Here is a 23,171-nt window from a genome sequence, read left to right as displayed (position 1 = left end):
GCTGGACATGTTTTATTCATTCATTATATATAATAAGTGCCTGGGGAGCCACTGAGAGGTGTTGTACTCTTGTTCAGTTTTCCATCCTTTCTACTTTTAGTGGGTTCCCCTTTGGGAGACGAATACTCCCACCCCTAGTTGGTAGTTAAAGAATCTTTCAGGGCACCCTCTCGAATTAATTAGTTAAAGGGGTATTCCCTTTTTTCATCTAGAGTTTATTAGCGAATACCTGGATAGTTCCAGGGGGTTTCACTTTAAATTTGCCTATTCTGTGGGCTCATTTTGTGCTACAGGAGGGTCCCCCTTTTTCTCCAGGAGATATCCTGGGAACAAGTATATTGAACGTAGAATTTGGTGTAGTGTCAGTGTGTTTAATGCATATATTGTTTTTTTGTCAGTGTCTCCCTACTTCCCTCATGTGTCTCCCCTCCCTTCCTTTCCTATGTGGCCTGAGGTTTCTTCGTCAGAGGATGGGAGATTTCAGAAACTCCCCAGCTCAAAGGTTTCCAGAAGGAGAAGGTGTTCGGAGGCGTTCCGTGAGTAGAGGCACATTAAAAGGCACATTCCATACAATAAGATATAAACATGGCACGTATAATTTCACTTACTGTAAGGGGTCTTAACTCCCCTAGAAAGAGACGTCTCGTGCTTCAGGAGATAAGATCCCTGAGGGTGGATATAGTCTTCCTGCAGGAGACCCACTTTGACAATAAGAGCATGTTCAATTTTGCTTCCCAACAATACCCCACCGTATATTCGGCCCATAATAACAACAAAAAGGGACGGGTAGCAATATAATAGCCACTAACTGCCCGATACAGGTGAAGGCAACACATTTGGACCCGGGGGGTAGATACGTTTTACTAGAATCCTCATTGCAGGGTAATCGCATAATTTTGGGCAATGTTTACGCACCTAATTCGGGACAGATAAATTTCTTACTTAGGATATTTACCCTGATTCATAGACTGCAGCTAGGTCCTATGTTATTGAGTGGTGACTTTAACATCCCCTTTTCTGAGTCCTTTGATAGGCAGTCTATAGTAGATAAGCCTCCCTCAGTGCAGCTAAGCAGAATGTCCCTGGAGTTTCGTAAACTCATAAGAGCCAATTCGTTGTTCAACCTATGGAGAATAGAGCACCCAAAAGAAAAAGGTTTCTCCTTCTACTCACCCCCCATGGCACCCATACCCGCATAGACGCATAGATTATTTCTTCGCTAACATTGCAGTTCTCAGGACTATGAGAAAAATTGATATAGGGGCAATTTCATGGTCAGATCATGCACCGGTGATATTAGACATAAAATCAATGGGCTCCCCAACGAGAAAATGTCACTGGAGGCTTAACGAGTTTCTGATTAAAGATCCAACTATTAGGAAGACCCTCGAGTCCCATCTAACAGACTTCTTCAATTTGAACATGAATTCAGTATCCTCACCGGCTGTACTGTGGGAGGCCAATAAGGCGGTGATGAGGGGATTTTGTATCAGGGAAGGGGCCAGATTAAAAAAAAATACCCAAATCCAAAAGTCTAAACTAACCTCTCATCTTAAATCTCTAGAAAATAAATTGTCCTCCTCCCCTAATATTAGTATCTTGAGAAAGGTGATTGCAATAAGAGACAAACTGAAGGATTTGGCCATGTGTAAGGTGGAAATACTTCTTCTCTACTCCAAACAGAGGTATTATGAGAAGGGAAACAAGGCTCACACTATATTAGCCAGACAGCTCAAAGATAGACTTACAAACTCAATCCCACAGGCACTTAGAGACAGAGAGGGCACTATACTATACGACCCAGTGGATGTTTCTAAAATCTTTCAAGAGTTCTATCAGAGACTCTATAACCTTCAGGAGACATTACCACTGGATCCTTCTCGTAGGGTGACCTTACTTAGCAATTATCTGTCCGCGCTTAATCTGCCAGTGCTCCCCCCCGGAGGCGGTGGAAGCCCTTAACGCCCCAATCTCAGCTGAGGAATTGCGTGATAACATAAAAGAACTTCCACTGGGCAAGGCCCCTGGCCCTGATGGGTGGACATATCTATACTACAAGACATACAGTACAGACCAAAAGTTTGGACACACCTTCTCATTTAAAGATTTTTCTGTATTTTCATGACTATGAAAATTGCACATTCACACTGAAGGCATCAAAACTATGAATTATCACATGTGGAATTATATACTTAACAAAAAAGTGTGAAACAACTGAAAATATGTCGTATATTCTAGGGTCTTCAAAGTAACCACCTTTTGCTTTGATGACTGCTTTGCACACTCTTGGCATTCTCTTGATGAGCTTCAAGAGGTAGTCACCGGAAATGGTCTTCACTTCACAGGTGTGCCCTGTCAGGGTTACTAAGTGGGATTTCTTGCCTTATAAATGGGGTTGGGACCATCAGTTGTGTTGTGCAGAAGTCAGGTGGATACACAGCTGATAGTCCTATTGAATAGACTGTTAGAATTTGTATTATGGCAAGAAAAAAGCAGCTAAGTAAAGAAAAACGAGTGGCCATCATTACTTTAAGAAATGAAGGTCAGTCAGTGCGAAAAATTGGGAAAACTTTGAAAGTGTCCCCAAGTGCAGTTGCAAAAACCATCAAGCGCTACAAAGAAACTGGCTCACATGAGGACCGCCCCAGGAAAGGAAGACCAAGAGTCACCTCTGCTTCTGAGGATAAGTTTATCCGAGTCACCAGCCTCAGAAATCAGGTTAACAGCAGCTCAGATTAGAGACCAGGTCAATGCCACACAGAGTTCTAGCAGCAGACACATCTCTATAACAACTGTTAAGAGGAGACTTTGTGCAGCAGGCCTTCATGGTAAAATAGCTGCTAGGAAACCACTGCTAAGGACAGGCAACAAGCAGAAGAGACTTGTTTGGGCTAAAGAACATAAGGAATGGACATTAGACCAGTGGAAATCTGTGCTTTGGTCTGATGAGTCCAAATTTGAGATCTTTGGTTCCAACCACCGTGTCTTTGTGCGACGCAGAAAAGGTGAACGGATGGACTCTACATGCCTGGTTCCCACCGTGAAGCATGGAGGAGGAGGTGTGATGGTGTGGGGGGGCTTTGCTAGTGACACTGTTGGGGATTTATTCAAAATTGAAGGCATACTGAACCAGCATGGCTACCACAGCATCTTGCAGCGGCATGCTATTCCATCCGGTTTGCGTTTAGTTGGACCATCATTTATTTTTCAACAGGACAATGACCCCAAACAAACCTCCAGGCTGTGTAAGGGCTATTTGACCAAGGAGGAGAGTGATGGGGGGCTATGCCAGATGACCTGGCCTCCACAGTCACCAGACCTGAACCCGATCGAGATGGTTTGGGGTGAGCTGGACCGCAGAGTGAAGGCAAAAGGGCCAACAAGTGCTAAGCATCTCTGGGAACTCCTTCAAGATTGTTGGAAGACCATTTCCGGTGACTACCTCTTGAAGCTCATCAAGAGAATGCCAAGAGTGTCCAAAGCAGACATCAAAGCAAAAGGTGGCTACTGTGAAGAACCTAGAATATAAGACATATTTTCAGTGGTTTCACACTTTTTTGTTAAGTATATAATTCCACATGTGGTAATTCATAGTTTTGATGCCTTCAGTGTGAATGGACAATTTTCAAAGTCATGAAAATACTGAAAAATCTTTAAATTAGAAGGTGTGTCCAAACTTTTGGTCTGTACTGTACATAGATGAGCTGTCTCCTCATATGATTAATCTGTTTAATTCTTTCATGGGGGGCTCACCGATTCCAGAAACTCTCTCCCACTCTCATCTAATCCTCATTCCCAAGCCAGGGAAGGACCCATTAGATTGTGATAATTATAGGCCCATTGCTCAACTAAATTCAGATTTTAAAATATTTACCAAAATACTAGCAAATAGGCTTAACCAGTGGCTTAAACAAATAATAGATAAGGATCAGGTGGGATTTATCCCATTTCGCCAAGGGGGAGATAACACCTGGAAAGTTGTGGACCTCATAGATGTGGTTAATACCAATAAGACCGAGGCCCTTCTCCTTAGTTTAGATGCAGAGAAGGCCTTTGATCGCCTCAGTTGGTCCTTTCTATTTGAAACAATGAGGGCGTTCGGAGTGTCTGGGTTTTTTATGATGGCATTGAGGGCTCTTTACGGAACCCCTTCAGCATCTATTAAGACCCCCCTTCATACCTCCCCTAAATTTAAAATTTCGAATGGAACAAGACAGGGGTGCCCTTTATCTCCCCTCCTCTTTGCCATGTGCATAGAGCCATTGGCGGCGGCGATTCGCCAAAATTCTAGTATCTCTGGTGTGGATTTTCAAGATATCACTGTTGGCGGATGACGTCCTAATGACCCTAACCTCTCCTCACGTATCACTTCCCAACCTTATGGCCACACTAAAGGAATATGGGCTTATGTCAGGATACAAAGTTAACACAGCTAAAACGGAGGCATTACCCCTAAACTTTATCGCCCAAGCTTTTGATCATCTGAAATCAAACTACAAATTCCGTTGGAAAACAGATGACATTAAATATCTAGGAGTCAACCTTTCCTCATCCTATAACACCCTATATGCTAGGAATTTCCCATCCCTATTTAGAGAGCTGAAAAGCTTGCTAACAAAATGGAAATCTATTTCTATCTCCATGATGGGGAGAATAGCCTCGGTCAAGATGACCCTCCTCCCTAAATTAATTTATCACTTTGAGACCCTTCCGGTGAGAGTCCCTATGGGAGAACTCAAATCCCTTCAAGCAGCAATAATGAGATTTATATGGAATGATAAAAGACATAGAATAGCCAAACAAATCTTAACCACTCACAGAAACCAGGGAGGTATGTCAGTACCGGATGTTATTAAGTATTATTGGGCGGTTCATCTCAGAAGGGTCCCCTCGTGGGCTTCGTTATGGGCATACAATAAATGGACTGAAATAGAGAAGTTATGGCTGGCTCCCATTCATCCAAACGCCCTGCTTTGGACGAGTAGACCCTTAAAGATAAGGCGTCCCCTTTTGAGTCCTATCAGGTTCACAAGGGAAATATGTCAGACCTGCGGTAAGAAATTTGAACTAACTTCCCCAAGATCGCCAATGATATCCTTCATATATCAACCGCTAATTCCAAATAGCTTGAGCTCGGACATGGTGCTCCCATGGATAAAGTCAGGCCTTTTTAAATTTGCAGACCTGGTAGAAGGAACCTCATTGGAATTACACACTTTTTACCACATTAAAGCTAACTTTAATATAACAAACAGGGAATTCTTTCAATTTATGCAGATTAAATCTTTTGCAGTTTCTTTGTTTGGGTCGTTGAAGGTGTCCTCTCCTACTGAGTTTGAAAAGATATGTAAAAGGAGCCCGTCAACAGAGGGTCTGATATCGGACATATATGGTCTAATTAACACTCCCCGGGGGGATCCTCCTCCTAAACACTCATGCATGACCAAGTGGGAGAGGTTTCTGGGAAGGGAACTATCACCGCAGTGCTGGCAGTCCATCTGGGATAAAGCATCCAAAACCTCTCTTTGCATTTTATACAAAGAGAATCAATATAAATTAATGATGTTTTGGTATCATACCCCTGAACTACTACACACATTAAACCCCTCTATCCCGGATGGCTGCTGGCGCTGTGGAGCTGCTACGGGGTCCCTTACCCACATTTTCTGGACATGCCCGATCCTGACCCCATTATGGGAAAATGTCAGATCCCTCCTGCGGGAAGTATTGTTCACTGAAATCCCTCTAGACCCAGCTATATATTTATTAAATGTTACTCCAAGAGGGATGGGTAAAAACTCCTCAAAGCTGCTTCTCCACATCCTAACAGCAGCTAGATGCCTCATAGCTCTTCATTGGAAAAAAACGCTCCCCCCCTCTAATAGAGATTTACTAAGTAGAATTGCGGATATACGAAGAATGGAACACCTGACGGCAGTAATAAACGCCAAATTAGATATATTCAATAAGGTGTGGGGACAATGGGACTATTACTGGGCCCAATTTAATACCTGATATTTGTTCAAGGAAAGGAGAGCAGAGTTTACTGCTGAAATCTTCCAATAATTATTTTTGCATCGCTTTATTCTGAGAGCTATAACTTTTTTATTTTTCTGCTGATGCAGGTGCATGGCGGCTTTTTTTTTGCGGGACAAGATGACGTTTTCAGCAGTACCATTTTTATTTACATTCATCTTTTTGATCGCTTTTTATTGCATTTATTGTTTTGCGGTAGGATGATAAAACATCGTTTTTTTACCTTGTTTTTTTTTACGGTGTTCATTGAAGGGGTTAACTGGTGAGACAGTTTTATAGGTCGGGTCATTCCGGACGCCGCGATACCAAGTATGTGTACTTTTTTTTATTTTTTACATAAATAAATGTATTTATTGGATGAATATTGTTTGATATCTGAGTGCTTACTTCATGATTCAATTAGCTGTTCATTTGTTCCAAAAAAAATTGATTTCAATGATAAAAACTGACATCCTACCAAGTTTTAGCAAGGTCTACTACTTCTCGGATGGCTCTTCTACACAGTATAAAAATAGGAAAAACTTTATAAGGCTATTCGCACACGAAGCATTTTTTATGCGTTTTCGCGGCGGGAAACACTGCGAAAACACTTGTTAATAGGTCTGCCAGCTATAGCAATGGTAATCCGGATGTTCTGTGCACATGATGCGGAAATTTCCACTCCGGATAACCATTGCGGTAAAAACATGACATGACCAATGGCATGACCATTGTTCGGGCGTTTCCGCCGCAAATTTGCTCCTATTGACTTATACTGAACCGCAGCAAACCCGCAGGTATAATACATATACTTGCAGGTTTGCTGCGTTTCAATTAAAGCCAATGGGTGCAAATTCGCGGCGGAAACGCTCTGCGGGTGGTACCCGGTTCGGGAGAGGACTACTGCTCCTCTCATCCAACCGCCGCTCCTGCTGATAACAGGGAGGACCAGTAGTCTGCTCTGCCCAGCCCGCATGCCCGCGATAGTAAAAAAAAACAAGCAAGAAAAGTAAAAATGAAAAAACATTTATACTCACCTGTCCGCCAGCCCCCGGTGTCCTCCTGGTCCCTGGTGGCGATCCTCTCCTCCTCACGTGCGTACTGTACTGCCAGGACCTGCAGTAACGTAGCGATCAGCTGATCGTCACGTGATATCACCGTGGGAACATTCTCAAGAATGCTCCCACGGTGGTTAGCTCAGCTCATCAGCTGATCTTCAGCTGATAAATCCCAGTGACCTCCTGCAGCAATGTACACTGGCAGGAGTGATTTTACACCCATCAGTATACATTGCTGGCTTCTACAGCAGTGACATCAGTGATGGCTGATGCCACTGCTGTAGAAGTGACACGGATCGTCGAGGGACAATCAGCGGTAATCGTGGACTGCGTCATGATAGTGGATAGGTGAGGGATATGGTTGTTTGTTTTTTTTACTTTTTTATCAGAAGATCGAGGGCTTCGCCAATCCAGTGCAATAAATTTTTTGTAAAAAAACGTGTGTTTTTTATTTCATTAAAATACTTTATTCTGGCCATGTATTTATTGAAAAAGCACCGACAACTTTACTACATGTTTAGTAATGGGGGCGTCTTATAGACACCCTTCATTACTAACCTGGGCTTCACGTCAGCCGCCAATACAAGGCTGACATGAACCCCAACCCTATTACCCCACTCGCCACCGCTACACGGCAGTGGGAAGAGCGAGGCTAAGATCCAGATTTGGCGCATCTCATGGATGCGCCATTTCTGGGACTGCTGAGGGGTGATATTAATAGACACGGAGGGGGCTAGTATCCATGGCCCCTTCCCTGGCTATTAATATCAGCCCGCAGCTGTCTAATTTAGCCTTTGCTGGTTAGATTTTATAGGGGGACCCCAAGTAAATTTTTTCTGGGGTCCCCCTGTAATCTAGCCAGTAAAGGCTAAACAAACAGCTGTGGGCTGATATTAATAGCCAGGGAACATTGTTGGCTAATGGCCCCTTCCCTGACTACTAATATCAGCCCCCAGCGGTTGGCTTTCCTTCTGCTGGTTATAAAAATGACGCTGGAGCCCAATTTAGGCTCTGTGCCCACGATCCGAACGTAGCAGCGCTTTGGACGCATATTTTTTGCAGCGTCCAAAACGCTTCATTCTATTGAACGTAGGTAAATCCACATATGTTCACTGAACCATACGGATTTACTGCATTCAATACTTTTTAGTGGTCAAATTTCTGTTGCAGAGACTAGCAACTCCGCAAAAGAAATTGACATGCTGCGGTCCTGAAAGACGCACCACATGTCAGTGTCCACGGGTGGTTTTGCAGCCTCTGATGCAAGCATAGTGGACATGGGATTCCTAGAGATCCCATCCACTTTGAAACATCTGGACGCTGCGGGTTTGGCGCTGTATAAAAATGCAGCGTCAAACCTGCAGCGGCTCCTGACCGTGGCCACGTACCCAAACTCACCTGCAGCATGTCAATTTATATAGTGGACACGCTAGTCTCCGCGGCAGATTTTGACCAATTGAACTGTCATTATATACAGTGAATTCACATGTGCCAACAACAAAAGTGTGGCATTAGAACACCGCGTTTTGTACACAACAAAAATATGGTGCATCCAAATCGCAGTTTGTTGCTGTTTGTGGGCACATAGTGGATAATAAAACAGCTGTGAGCTGTTATTAATGGCCAGGGACCATGTTTGCAAATGGCACCTTCCCAGGCTAAGAATACTAGCTCACAGCTGCCTCATAAATTATGTGAATAGAAATGCTAATGAAGATTGGGTGAATGGAATCAGCTGACACCCAGCTCTTTTGTTTGGTGATGACAAGGTGTCAATCAGACCTTTTCATGACCAAACCTACTTAAAGTAAAGTAAAGAGCTAAATAAGCAAACAGGCAGAGTAAACACTGTATTTGAAATACACACATTCTTTAATCATTAACATTAACCAATATACTCAGCCCAATTCTGACGGTAATCCAAGGGTTTAAGCAATGTCCCACAAAATAACTTTATTTAGCTCCAAAAAGCTGTAGCGCTGGCGTCCCTGCCCTCTGCTAGGCAGGGACGCTGCTCCCCTCACCGCTCTGCTGTCAGCGCGCGCTCCGTCCCGGCGTCCTCTCCCCGCTCTGCTGTCAGCGCGCGCTCCGTCCCGGCGTCCTCCTCCTGCTCTGCTGTCAGCGCGCGCTCCGTCCCGGCGTCCTCCTCCTGCTCTGCTCTCAGCGCGCGCTCCTTCCCGGCCCCTGTGCTTAGGGCGCGCGCGCTTCCCTCCTCTTAAAGGGGCCGCGCGCGCCGCCCTAAAGAGTCCCCGGCCAATGGCCGGAGGACTTCATCATATATAAGGCACCTCCTCCAAAATGGAGGTGCCCGAGCAATGTTGTTTGCACCTGTGTCTCACCTGTGCTTCAGCCCTCAGGTCCCGTTGCCAGTTTCCTGCCAGTTACCTGCCAGTTACCTGCCTGATTCCTGCCTGAATACTTGTTACCTGTCTGCCAGTCTGAGGTCCGACGGTCTGCCTTACTACTCCTGTCAGTCTGTCTAAAGGACCAGCCTGCCCGCTCACCTGGGAGCGCACATCAGCTACCTGCCTGCTTTCCTGAGGTCCGACGGTCTGCCTTACAACTCCGGTCAGTCTGTCTATGGACCAGCTTGCCCGCTCACCTGGGAGCGCTTCTCCGTTACCTGCCCGCTTGCCTACCTGGAGGCTCCGCCGTCACGTGCTGTGACCACCAGCTATTCCAGACTCTTGCCCGCTCACCTGGGAGCGCTTCTCCGTTACCTGCCTGCTTGCCTGCCCGGAGGCTCCGTTGTCACGTGCTGTGACCATCAGCTACTTCAGACTCTTGTCCGCTCACCTGGGAGCGCTTCTCCGTTACCTGCCTGCTTGCCAGCCCGGAGGTTCCGCCGTCACGTGCCGTGACCACCTGCTATTCCAGAGACTCTCGCTTGCTCACCTGGGAGCACACATCTACCATCTGCCTGCTAGCCTACCCGGAGGCTCTGCCATCACAGGTCGTACCTACCCTTTACCCAGAGACTGCCCTGATCACTTGCCGTATCTCCCTGTCCGTTCATCCAGAGACTGCCACCCGCTCCCTTACAAGGGCCGCCCCCTTGTATAGTAGCTCAGAGGTTCCGCCTCCCAGACCCGTTACAGTTTGCTCGGGCCATGGAACCCGGTGGCACCCAAGCTCCCTCGCTCTCGGACCTCTGTCTTGAACTGTCCCGTCAGAAGTCCCAACAGGAGGCCATCCTGGGTCATCTGCGGAATGTTAATACTCGCCTGAACACCCTGTCTGATCCTGCAACTACGGCCAGTACCATAGTATCCTTTTCCGGACCCCGGCTCTCTGCACCTCCTCGCTTCGGAGGCGACTCCGTCCTGGCTCGGGGCTTCATAAATCAGTGTGACGCGCCCCCTGGGACATATTCCTTTTTGAGGGGAATACCCGGCACCGGATCAGATGGGGGGGTTGTAGTCTCCGAGCGGCTGTGACCCGGCCCGTGCCCAGGGCGTCAAGCTCAGTGTTATGTGGCAGTCCTACAGATGTTATTAAGAGTTCTTTTGTGTCGACTACGCCACCCGTTGTGATGCGGTCACTGTGGCCGCCGCTGCAGCAGGGTCCGCTGAGGCTGATGGTGGGTGCGCAGCTTGGTGGGATAACCCCCAACGGGAGGGGTATAGCCTCAGGGGGGACAGGTGCAGAGGATGGGGGTTGTGGTGGTGCAGTGCAGACGGCAATGAAGACAGAGTCGGGTTGTGCAGTTAAGGGTGTTTACTTACTGCAGATGTTGTACTGGTCACTCCAGCTTCGAGTGACCACCCGAGCCGTGCTGCGTCCACCAGGTCCTGGATCCAGCCAACCCCCAAACAAGTCCGGAGCGTGGCCCTGAGCTCTCCTTCTGTCCCGTTCTCTGGCCGTCCCCACCAGTGATCCACCTAGGTCCAGCTCCCTCGGGCCTTCTGTTGGGACACCCTTGGCCTTGGGTTCCCTGACCCTTCATGTGGTGTGCCTTCGGGGTGGATGTGATGGGTGACCGTGGCAAACGCTGCCCACGGTCTCCGGTCTCTGGCTAGGGTGTGTTTTCTGCCCCCACCAGCTTGGGATCCGGTACCCTGTGCCGACTCCTCACCCGGTGCTTTAATTTGGGTTCTTGGGTCCTCTCTGTTTTCCCCTCTGGGTTCTCCTTCTCTGCTCCTCTCTCACTCAGGGTCTCTCTCTTCTGCAGGCTGACTTCCTCTCTGCTTGCTGTCTGCTCCTCTGCAACTGTCTTGCTGTCTCCAACTGACTTGTTCTCTGCATCTGACTTGTTCTCTGCATCTGACTTGTTCTCTGCATCTGACCCTGTTCTTAGTTGGTGCCCACCTTATATACACCCTCTATGTGTGAGCTCAGGTGACCAGCACCCAATGAGCTCCTAACTTTACCCAGGCTGCTCCCCCTATCTGCCCCTACACTACTTGGGATGTACCACCCCCCTCCCACTCCAGCCAGGAACAGACTCGGTCGTACCTGCACATTTCTAAGTGGGAGTACCGTCGGTCTGTTCCTCGGAAATGGGATGTATGTAGTGCATGCAGCCTACCGAGCTCAGTTCCACACTCCTTCCTTACCCGGGAGTGGAATATCACACCTCTGGGTTGAGGTGCAATACCCCTGTAGCAGCCGAATCCTCAGGGTGCTACATTCCCCCCTGGTAAATCACAGCACGTCCTCGGGCTGTAAGACATAAATAACACCAAAAACATACATTTTTTTTTTTTTCATAAACATATAAAACAACATATATTAAAACTTTCTCGTCGCCTCTGGCTCCTCCTCCGGTCACTGTGCAACGTGTGACCGGGTAAAGTGCGACAGTCTCTCTGGAAAACTGGTTTTCCTATAAAACCGGTAGGGGGCGCTTTAGGACGCGCAACTATATACAAGGAAAGTTGGCCGCTCTCAGTCCTCGGCCAGGTAAAGGGAAGGGAATGGCTGCTCACAGTCCTCAGCCTGTGGGATTACGGAATTACGGGTGAATGGGTGAACAGTTCACTCAGCTGGTCCCAACGGGGACTATATATATGTAGCAACAGTTTCTTTAGTACCCGGTCGGGTAACTATTTACATCCACTGCTCTGCCGCACTCAACGGCGTCTTCCTCCTGCTCTTTGCTTATAGCTGGTTGTAACTTCAGACCCGTCCGGGTCCTCTTGCTCCTCCTCCTCGCACCGCAACTCCTCCTCCGTCAGGCGGTGTACGTGGAGGGCGTAAGGTCCTTTGGCACACTTGTGCCGGGTGAAAGTGACCTCGTCTCCGATGTAGAGGTCACGACCTCTGTGCCCCTCCGGCAGATGGGACTCCACGTCTCTGCGCGTGACAAAGACGTCGCCGGGGGTGTTGTTGTCTCGAATGAAGCCCCACCCATGCTGCTGGTTGAACTTGATCACTGTCCCGATGGTGCGGGGACAATGCGCTGCACGGGGGTCCCCCCTGGTCCGGCTCTTCTGCTCGGCACTCCGTATTTGGGCCTGTTGTTCCCGGACCCGCCTCTCTCTCCGCTCCCTCGCAAACTCTTCGAGCTGCTGTCGGCAACACTCAGCGCGCTCTGCTGCAGCTGCCCTAGTTTCCTGAGTGAACCCCATTAGATCTTCTCCGGTGGGGTCCCACTCAAACTGTGCTTCCGCTAGCGGGGGCGAGATCCGTGCCACGGGCTTCAGAGCCGGAATCAGGGGTTCATCCAGGGGTCTTAGTTTCTGCTGCCGTTCCAGCTCATGGTATCCTTCGGGCCAGATGAAGGGCCGCCCGTCCGGCCATGTGAGCTGGCTGAACAAGTCCTCCCCCAGGTGTGGCACCCTTGGTTTCACGGGCGCAGGCGCGGTGGTGGTGGCGCCCGGGTTGCCCAGGCCTTGCGGCCAGGCCTGGGGCACCTGGAAGGTGAAGGGCACCGTTAGGACGGCGGCGCCCTGGGCTACCTGGCCTTGCGGCCAGGCCGGAGGCTCCGCGGAGGTAGGGGGCGCTGTTGGTGATGCGGCGCCCGGGGGTACTAGGCCTTGCGACCAGGCTGGTGGTATTTCCTGCTTTGTCACGCTCCGGGTCGAGGCGCGTGACGTCACAGGGGTCGCTGCGGCGGCTTCCGGTCGGGGCCTAGTCCATAGCGGTGACATGGCGGCTACGGGCACAGCAGGGGGACTTTCGGGCTCTGCGACGGGGAGCTGGGGCAGGTGGGCGGTTTCCCGGCTTGGGGTATAGGCGTCCCCTTTACCTGCCTCCATGCGTTCGGCTCCCTTCTCGGCGCCGTCTTCAGCCTTTGGTCCTCCCGCGCCATCCTCAGAGGCGGTCTGCTTCCTCTTCCAGGGTAGCGTGCTCCGTTGACTGGTCTCAGCTTGCTGGGCCATCTCCCGGCTCCATTCCGCCAATATCTCGCGCTGTACCCGGGCCATCCTCCGTGCGAGGCCCTCCAGGGCAGTCTGTGCACACTCCCGGTCTCGGGGGAGCTGTGCAAGGACCTCCACTAGGCCTAGTGGGGTCGTGGTTTCTAGCAGGCTCCTGACCAACGGGTCGGTGCTGCTCTGCTCTTCTTCCAGCAGGCTCCTGGCCAGCGGGCCGGTGCTGCTCTGCTCTCCTTCCTCGGTCTTTAGCAGACTCCTGGCCAGCGGGCCGGTGCTGTTCTGCTTTCTCTCCATATCCGGGTAAGCTCCTCCGCTACTCCTCGTTAGACCTCTTGCCTCCGGGTGCGCTCGCTCCAGACTGCTCCAGGCGGCACCCATCTTCGTTCTTTTCTTTCGTCTCCTCCCACTTCGAGGGCGGTCCCGGGGCAACTCGGTGACTGTCAGCTCCAGGGGTAGTTCTTTCACGCTGACAGACACCTCCAGCATCACAGCCTCTGTTGGTGGGGGCGGTTTCCACTTTTGGCGCCATTTTCTGTCCTGGCCCACGATGGGAGGTGGCCTCTTGCCCTCCTTTGGCACGCCCATAATGGCGTCCGCTGCTCTTCCAAGGCGGGAAATCTTCGGATTTGGCGGGAAGCGTCGCCCAGTGGCGGGAAACTCTGCAGATGGCGGGAACAAGCTGGAAACGGCGGACAATCGGCGGGAAACGACCCGTGATGGGGTCCGATGGCGTGGACCCTCCGGAACCGGCGGGAGACTTCTTTCTGAGGTAAACTTGCACTTTTCTTCAGGCACGCAGTACCCGGGTGTTGCGGGCACGTAATCCTGCCGACTACGCCAAAGTTGACGCGCCCCCTGGGACATATTCCTTTTTGAGGGGAATACCCGGCACCGGATCAGATGGGGGGGTTGTAGTCTCCGAGCGGCTGTGACCCGGCCCGTGCCCAGGGCGTCAAGCTCAGTGTTATGTGGCAGTCCTACAGATGTTATTAAGAGTTCTTTTGTGTCGACTACGCCACCCGTTGTGATGCGGTCACTGTGGCCGCCGCTGCAGCAGGGTCCGCTGAGGCTGATGGTGGGTGCGCAGCTTGGTGGGATAACCCCCAACGGGAGGGGTATAGCCTCAGGGGGGACAGGTGCAGAGGATGGGGGTTGTGGTGGTGCAGTGCAGACGGCAATGAAGACAGAGTCGGGTTGTGCAGTTAAGGGTGTTTACTTACTGCAGATGTTGTACTGGTCACTCCAGCTTCGAGTGACCACCCGAGCCGTGCTGCGTCCACCAGGTCCTGGATCCAGCCAACCCCCAAACAAGTCCGGAGCGTGGCCCTGAGCTCTCCTTCTGTCCCGTTCTCTGGCCGTCCCCACCAGTGATCCACCTAGGTCCAGCTCCCTCGGGCCTTCTGTTGGGACACCCTTGGCCTTGGGTTCCCTGACCCTTCATGTGGTGTGCCTTCGGGGTGGATGTGATGGGTGACCGTGGCAAACGCTGCCCACGGTCTCCGGTCTCTGGCTAGGGTGTGTTTTCTGCCCCCACCAGCTAGGGATCCGGTACCCTGTGCCGACTCCTCACCCGGTGCTTTAATTTGGGTTCTTGGGTCCTCTCTGTTTTCCCCTCTGGGTTCTCCTTCTCTGCTCCTCTCTCACTCAGGGTCTCTCTCTTCTGCAGGCTGACTTCCTCTCTGCTTGCTGTCTGCTCCTCTGCAGCTGTCTTGCTGTCTCCAACTGACTTGTTCTCTGCATCTGACTTGTTCTCTGCATCTGACTTGTTCTCTGCATCTGACCCTGTTCTTAGTTGGTGCCCACCTTATATACACCCTCTATGTGTGAGCTCAGGTGACCAGCACCCAATGAGCTCCTAACTTTACCCAGGCTGCTCCCCCTATCTGCCCCTACACTACTTGGGATGTACCACCCCCCTCCCACTCCAGCCAGGAACAGACTCGGTCGTACCTGCACATTTCTAAGTGGGAGTACCGTCGGTCTGTTCCTCGGAAATGGGATGTATGTAGTGCATGCAGCCTACCGAGCTCAGTTCCACACTCCTTCCTTACCCGGGAGTGGAATATCACACCTCTGGGTTGAGGTGCAATACCCCTGTAGCAGCCGAATCCTCAGGGTGCTACAAGTGCACCCTGCATTTTGAACTATTGTCCCACCAGTTTAACTCCGACCGAGCCAAAATTGCATTCATCATGTCCCATCTCACCGGGGAGGCTCTGGCCTGGCTAAATCCTCTATGGGAGAGAGGAGACCCCCTGGTGTCCGACTTGCCTGCCTTTCTCACGGCTTTCCGGAAAGCCTTCGACGAACCCGGACGGAGGACCTCATCCGCATCATCTCTGCTACGCCTCCGTCAGGGAAGCCTCACCGTGGGTCAATATGCCATACGGTTCCGTACCCTTGCCTCGGAGCTGGCCTGGGATAACGAAGCTCTGGTATCCGTCTTCTGGGAGGGTCTGTCCGGCCGTATTAAAGATGAACTTGCTGGTCGGGACATTCCTACCACTCTCGATGACCTAATAACTCTTGCCACCCGGATTGACCTACGGTTCCAGGAACGTGCCAAAGAGGTCACCCGTGAAAAGGGGCTTCCACGTCTGGTTCCTACTTTTCTGAAACCCGTCACTCCTTCCGTTTCTCCCCAGGTACACTCTCCTGAGCCTATGCAGGTCGACCAGACCAAGATGGTCAAATCCCGTCAGGACTTTCGCCGTGCCGAGGGGAGCTGCTTCTACTGTGGCAGTAAGGAGCATCGGATCCGTGCCTGCCCGGAGAGGTCGGGAGAACGCCTGTGTCTAGGTTCGCTCAGAGGACTTGATCTAGACAAAAATAAATCCTCTCCATCCCTGCTGCTGTCTGTCTCAATCATCTGCGGGGAGAATCGTTATTCCGAACTAGCCCAACTTGACTCTGGAGCAGCCGGAAATCTTATTTCACTGTCCCTGGTGGAGAAATACCGCATCCCCACCAAACCTCTGGCTGTACCCTTGTCTGTTGTTGCCGTGGATGGGGGCCTCTTATCTCGCCCCATCCAATTCATCACCGAATCCATTACTCTGCAAGTGGGTATGCTGCATTCAGAGAGTATCTCCCTTCACGTTCTGCCTGGACTCTCTCACGCCCTCTTGCTAGGTCTGCCTTGGCTCCAGAGACATGCACCCGTGCTTGACTGGCAAACCGGAGAAGTCCTTCGCTGGGGACAAGACTGTCATAAAACCTGTCTGGTTCCCGTCCATTCCGTCCGTCCCTCTCCTATCCCAGCTAATCTACCTGGACTTCCGATTCCTTATTGGTCTTGTGCTGATGTCTTTGATATGGAGGAGGCAGAGACATTACCACCTCATAGACCATGTGACTGCCCCATCGATCCTGCCAGAGTAATGCAGGTGGCCCCCGTGAGTCTAAATTGTCTCCCTCCTGGTAAGACGTTCGTATCGGTACCTGATCGGGAGAGGATCCTACACTGGGGTCATTCGTCTAAACTAGCTGGCCACGCCGGTCAGAAAAAGACCCTCCAGCTTATTACCCGGCACTACTGGTGGCCTAACCTGCACAAGGATGTTATGGACTTTGTTTCTGCCTGTGTGTCCTGCGCCCGCAACAAGGTTCCGAGACACCTGTCGGCCGGCCGCCTTCTTCCTCTGCCAGCACCTGCTGCCCCCTGGCAGCATATAGCGATGGACTTCGTAACTGATCTGCCCGTCTCTGCCGGTTGTACGGTCATTTGGGTGGTCGCTGACCGCTTTTCCAAGATGGCTCACTTCATTCCCCTGCCAGGTCTTCCGTCTGCACCCGAGCTGGCCAGAGTCTTTATCCGCCACATCTTCCGTCTTCATGGCCTGCCCCGTCACATCGTGTCGGATCGAGGAGTACAGTTCACTTCTCGTTTCTGGAGAGCCACTTGTAAATTGCTAGACGTCACTCTGGACTTCTCCTCCGCTTACCACCCACAGTCTAATGGTCAAGTGGAGCGGATCAATCAGAACCTGACCAGTTACCTCCGGCACTTCGTTAATGCTCACCATTCTGACTGGGTGGATCTCCTGCCATGGGCCGAATTCTCGTACAACAATCACAAGAGCGAGTCTTCCTCCATATGGGAGAGTACCCGGTCCGCACTCCTTCTGTCATCCGAGCGTATGAAAAGGCACGCTGACAAAGGACGTCTGGATCCTCCTCAATTCCGTCCTGGGGATAAAGTCTGGCTCTCGTCCAAATATGTCCGGCTCAAGATCCCTTCCTATAAGTTGGGGCCTCGGTTCATCGGCCCACTGGAGGTTATCAGTCAGATCAACCCGGTGGCCTATAAATTGAAACTCCCGGCCAACTTACGGATCCCTAACTCCTTCCATGTATCTCTCCTCAAACCTGTGGTACTTAACTCTTTTTCTAAGTCTACAGGTACGCCTCTTGCTCCGGTTTCTGCTGAGGACGAGTTTGAGGTAGAGAACATTCTTGCCACCAAAAGGGTAAGAGGAAAGACCTTTTTCTTGGTAGATTGGAGGGGGTTTGGTCCTGAGGAGAGAACGTGGGAGCCCCGGGAGAATATCCATGCCCCTCTCATCCTAGCTAAATTTCTGTCTGGCCTAAAAAAGGGGGGGCCTAAAGGGGGGGGTACTGTAGCGCTGGCGTCCCTGCCCTCTGCTAGGCAGGGACGCTGCTCCCCTCACCGCTCTGCTGTCAGCGCGCGCTCCGTCCCGGCGTCCTCTCCCCGCTCTGCTGTCAGCGCGCGCTCCGTCCCGGCGTCCTCCTCCTGCTCTGCTGTCAGCGCGCGCTCCGTCCCGGCGTCCTCCTCCTGCTCTGCTCTCAGCGCGCGCTCCTTCCCGGCCCCTGTGCTTAGGGCGCGCGCGCGCTTCCCTCCTCTTAAAGGGGCCGCGCGCGCCGCCCTAAAGAGTCCCCGGCCAATTGCCGGAGGACTTCATCATATATAAGGCACCTCCTCCAAAATGGAGGTGCCCGAGCAATGTTGTTTTCACCTGTGTCTCACCTGTGCTTCAGCCCTCAGGTCCCGTTGCCAGTTTCCTGCCAGTTACCTGCCAGTTACCTGCCTGATTCCTGCCTGAATACTTGTTACCTGTCTGCCAGTCTGAGGTCCGACGGTCTGCCTTACTACTCCTGTCAGTCTGTCTAAAGGACCAGCCTGCCCGCTCACCTGGGAGCGCACATCAGCTACCTGCCTGCTTTCCTGAGGTCCGACGGTCTGCCTTACAACTCCGGTCAGTCTGTCTATGGACCAGCTTGCCCGCTCACCTGGGAGCGCTTCTCCGTTACCTGCCCGCTTGCCTACCTGGAGGCTCCGCCGTCACGTGCTGTGACCACCAGCTATTCCAGACTCTTGCCCGCTCACCTGGGAGCGCTTCTCCGTTACCTGCCTGCTTGCCTGCCCGGAGGCTCCGTTGTCACGTGCTGTGACCATCAGCTACTTCAGACTCTTGTCCGCTCACCTGGGAGCGCTTCTCCGTTACCTGCCTGCTTGCCAGCCCGGAGGTTCCGCCATCACGTGCCGTGACCACCTGCTATTCCAGAGACTCTCGCTTGCTCACCTGGGAGCACACATCTACCATCTGCCTGCTAGCCTACCCGGAGGCTCTGCCATCACAGGTCGTACCTACCCTTTACCCAGAGACTGCCCTGATCACTTGCCGTATCTCCCTGTCCGTTCATCCAGAGACTGCCACCCGCTCCCTTACAAGGGCCGCCCCCTTGTATAGTAGCTCAGAGGTTCCGCCTCCCAGACCCGTTACAAAAGCATTCATTGATGTACAAAAACTCTTCAAAAAACGCGTCAAAAATGCACTGCGCTTTTCCTGCCAAGGAGATACAGAAACGCTCAGGAAATTTCTGCTTCAAATCCTGATCGTCCACACATAGTCTAAATGGATGCCATACTCTAACAAAGGAAATGGCCATTGTTAGTAAGAGATTGTGAAAAGACTACTTTTCAACTAGTAGAAGGGACAAATTGATGATAAAAGGTCGTTGTAAAGACTAACTATTAATTGTTTAACCCCTTCATGACCTTCTTCCCAGAGCCATAACTTTTATTTTTCAATAAATAGGGCTTATTTTTTGGGGGACAAGTTGTACTTTTGAACGACACCATTGGTTTTACCATATATTGTACTGGAAAACGGGAAAAATATTCCAAGTGCGGTGAAATTGCAAAAAAATGCAATTCCACAGTTGTTGTTTTTTTTTTACCATATTCACTAAATGCTAAAACTGACCTGCCATTATGATTCTTCAGGTCATTATGAGTTTGTAGATACCAAACATGTGTAGGTACTTTTTTGAAAAAAAAAATCCAAATTTGTTTAAAAAAAAAAGCGCAATTTTCCAAGACCTGTAGCGTCTCCATTTTTCAGGATCTGGGGCCAGGTGAGTGCTTATTTTTTGAACTCCGAGCTGACGTTTTCATTGATACCATTTTGGGGGTAGATACGAAGTTTTGATCGCCCGTTATTGCATTTTATTGCAATGTAGCGGCGACCAAAAAACTTAATTCTGGCGTTTTGAATTTTTTTTCGTTACGCTTTTTACCGATTGGATTCATTCTTTTTATACATTGATAGCTCGGGTGATTCTGAACGTGGCAATACCAAATATATGTATATGTGATTATTTTTTATTGTTTTAATTTGAATGGAGTGAAAGGGGGGTGATTTAAACTTTTATTTTTTTTATATTTTTTACTATTTTTTTTTTACTTTTTGCATGCTTCAATAGTCTCCATGGGAGACTTGAAGCTGCAATTGTCTGATTGCCTCTGCTACACACAGGCGATCATCAGATTGCCTGTGTTTAGCAGAATTGCTCACTAGCTATGAGCGCTGACTGCTGGGAGACCCTCATAGCAATCTGGCAATGACAACCGCAGGGGTCTCCTCCAGACCCCACATTGTCACGCCACCCCATGGCAACCCACGATCATGTGATGGAGTCGGTGATTGGCGGAGTTAGTGCTGCACTTGCGGTAAGCGCGAGTTAAATGCAGTCAGATATTGACAGCGGCATTTAACTAGTTAACAGCAGCGGGTGGATTGCAATTCTACCCGCGGCTGTTAGGGGCACATGACAGCTGTACAGATCAGCTGTCATGTGCCTGGAAAGGTGCGGGCTCAGCGCCGGAGCCTGCACTAAAGGGAGGGACCCGACGTGTGCTGTACTATTACAACACACGTCAGAAAGGGGTTAATACTAGTTCATATTGTTTTATTTTATAGCTTGATTATTTAACTACTGTGCAATTCTTTTTAAAAACTTGAAAAAGGACACTTCTAGTGACGTAATAATAAAAAAAATTGTTACATGTATATTTGTATATTTAAAAAGGTGTTAAAATATTGATTCTTTTTAATTTAGCATTAAACATATATGATTAGGATGAGACTGCATTTTGAAAATCACTCTTTGAAATATGATCCTACGGAGATCCCAACTTGGATCCTTGTACAAATGTAACCAAGAACACAAGTAACACATATGTATTTTTTAAAAAATGTATAACACATAGTTTTTCCGAAATCGCAAAAACAAAATATCAACAAACATAGTCTTGTGACATATCAAATTAAAGCCTGTATAATTCTGAACAAAATGATGCCTCTCCCATCTCTTTATCTTAATTTTAGCCACAAACTTGGATAAACATTTAAATTAATAAGCACCTATACATGTTTGGAATCTGCAAACTCGTAATGACCTGGAGAGTCATAATGGCAGATCAGTTTTAGCATTTAGTGAACATGGTAAAAAAAAATTGCAATTGTGGAATTGCACTTTTTTTTGCTATTTCACTACACTTGGATTTTTTTCCCTTTTTCCAGTACACTATATGGTAAATTAGATGGTCTCGTCCCGCAAAAAACAAGCCCTCACACTGCCATGTTGATGGAAAAATAAAAAAGTTATGGCTCTGGGAAGAAGGGGAGGAAAAAAACGGAAAATGGCTTTACAGGGAGAAATGTAAGATGCTACATACTCCTGTGCAAGAAAAATGAAAATGACATATACAGAATGGCAGGAATAGAACTAAGCAACAGCACGTGTGAAAAAGATGGGTATACTAATAGATCACAGACTGCACAGTCAACAGTGTGATGTAGCAGCAAAAAAGGCATACACAGTTCTAGGATGTATAGAGTCTAGATCAAGTGAAGTAATTATCCTCCTCTACTCCTCCTTGGTCAGGCCTCATCTGGAATACTGTGCCCAGTTCTGGGCACCACATTTTAAAAAAGACATAAAAAAACTGGGGCAAGTTCAGAGAAGAGCGACCAGAGTGGTGAGTGGACTGCAAAGAATGTCCTACAAGGAATGGTTAAAGGATCTGGGAATGTTTAGCTTGCAATAAAGACAGCTAAAAGGAGATTTAATAACTGTCTACAAATATCTGAAAGAATGTCACAGTGTAGATGGATCATCGTTATTCTCACTTGCATATTGAAACACAAGAAGCAATGAAATGAAACTGAAAGGCTGAAGATACAGATTAGATATTAGAAAAAACTTTTTGACAGTGAGGGTGACCAATGAGTGGAACAGGCTGCCACGAGAGGTGGTGAGTAGAGATGAGCGAACATATTCGAAAAACGTTCGCCAATTTCAAATTCGGCACAAATATTGCAAGATCGGACACACAAGCATTTCTACTTAAAAATCAGCAAAATTCGGTAAAAGTGCGGGGAAATTATTGCGTTTCCACTACAGTATTTTTATCACTTTGGCTAGGATAGTGGTGCTGTATGATGAGCTGGGGGATGTGTTTGATGAGGGGAGGGGGTAGAGAGAGGTCAGAGGAGTGGCGTGCTTGTAATCTTTTTTTTTCCCCTAACTTTGTGCAAATTGCGGCTAGCCAATCAGGGTTCAGGAAGCATCTACAGTGTCCAGACGTAAGGGCTTGTGCCATAGGCTGTTGAAATCACATGTCCCTCTCTATATAAAGAGCAGACATGTTGTTTTAGCTCCATTTTGTCAGTATAACATGTCAGAGAGGCTGCTCCTGGATACTGAGAGATTTTAGCTAGTTAGCTAGGCGGTTGCTTCTAAGTCAGATAGTTTAGATAGCTAGTGTCCTGTGTGGCTGTGAAATCGACCTTCCAGCAGATATTTTTTCTTGTGCCATTAGTGAGGTCCAGACAAAGACAACAGGGCACATTTCAGCATAGAAATAGATATGCACTGCTTCTATTGTACTTCATGCACTAGTACACCTTTAAAAATCTAATTTTGCCTGTTACTCACCTGATACAGCACGCCACATCTCAGCTTGTCATTTTGTGGCAGTGAAATTCAGCTGGATGCAGAGCTTGTTCAGAGTAAAAAAAATCTACTTTATTCTATTATAAACGTGATACAGCACGCCATATCTCAGCTTGTCATTTTGTGGCGGTGAAATTCAGCTGTATGCAGAGCTCGTGCAGAGTAAAAAAATCTATTTTTTCTCTGTTACAAATGTGATACAGCACACCATATCTCAGCTTGTAATTTTGTGGTGGTGAAATTTAGCTGTATGTAGAGCTTGTTCAGAGTAAAAAATCTATTTTTTTCCGTTACTGACGTGATAGAGCACGCCAGATCTCGGTTAGAAATAGTTTGGAGCATATATTCTATGTTATACAAGCCTCATCCACAGAAAAAAAAATTCTGTTACTAGCGTGATGCAGTAGGCCAGATATAACTTTGAATTTGTTTGGAGCATATATTCTATTGTATACAGGCCTCATCCACAGTAAAAAAAAAAGTCTTCTGTTAATAACATGATACAGCAGGCCAGATGTCA

Source organism: Phyllobates terribilis, unplaced genomic scaffold (assembly GCF_046119375.1).
Source record: "Phyllobates terribilis strain yellow unplaced genomic scaffold, ASM4611937v1 Scaffold_2__4_contigs__length_985480577, whole genome shotgun sequence".
Taxonomy (NCBI): domain Eukaryota; kingdom Metazoa; phylum Chordata; class Amphibia; order Anura; family Dendrobatidae; genus Phyllobates; species Phyllobates terribilis.
The sequence above is the reverse complement of the archived record's forward strand: the minus strand, read 5'-3'. Positions refer to the sequence as shown.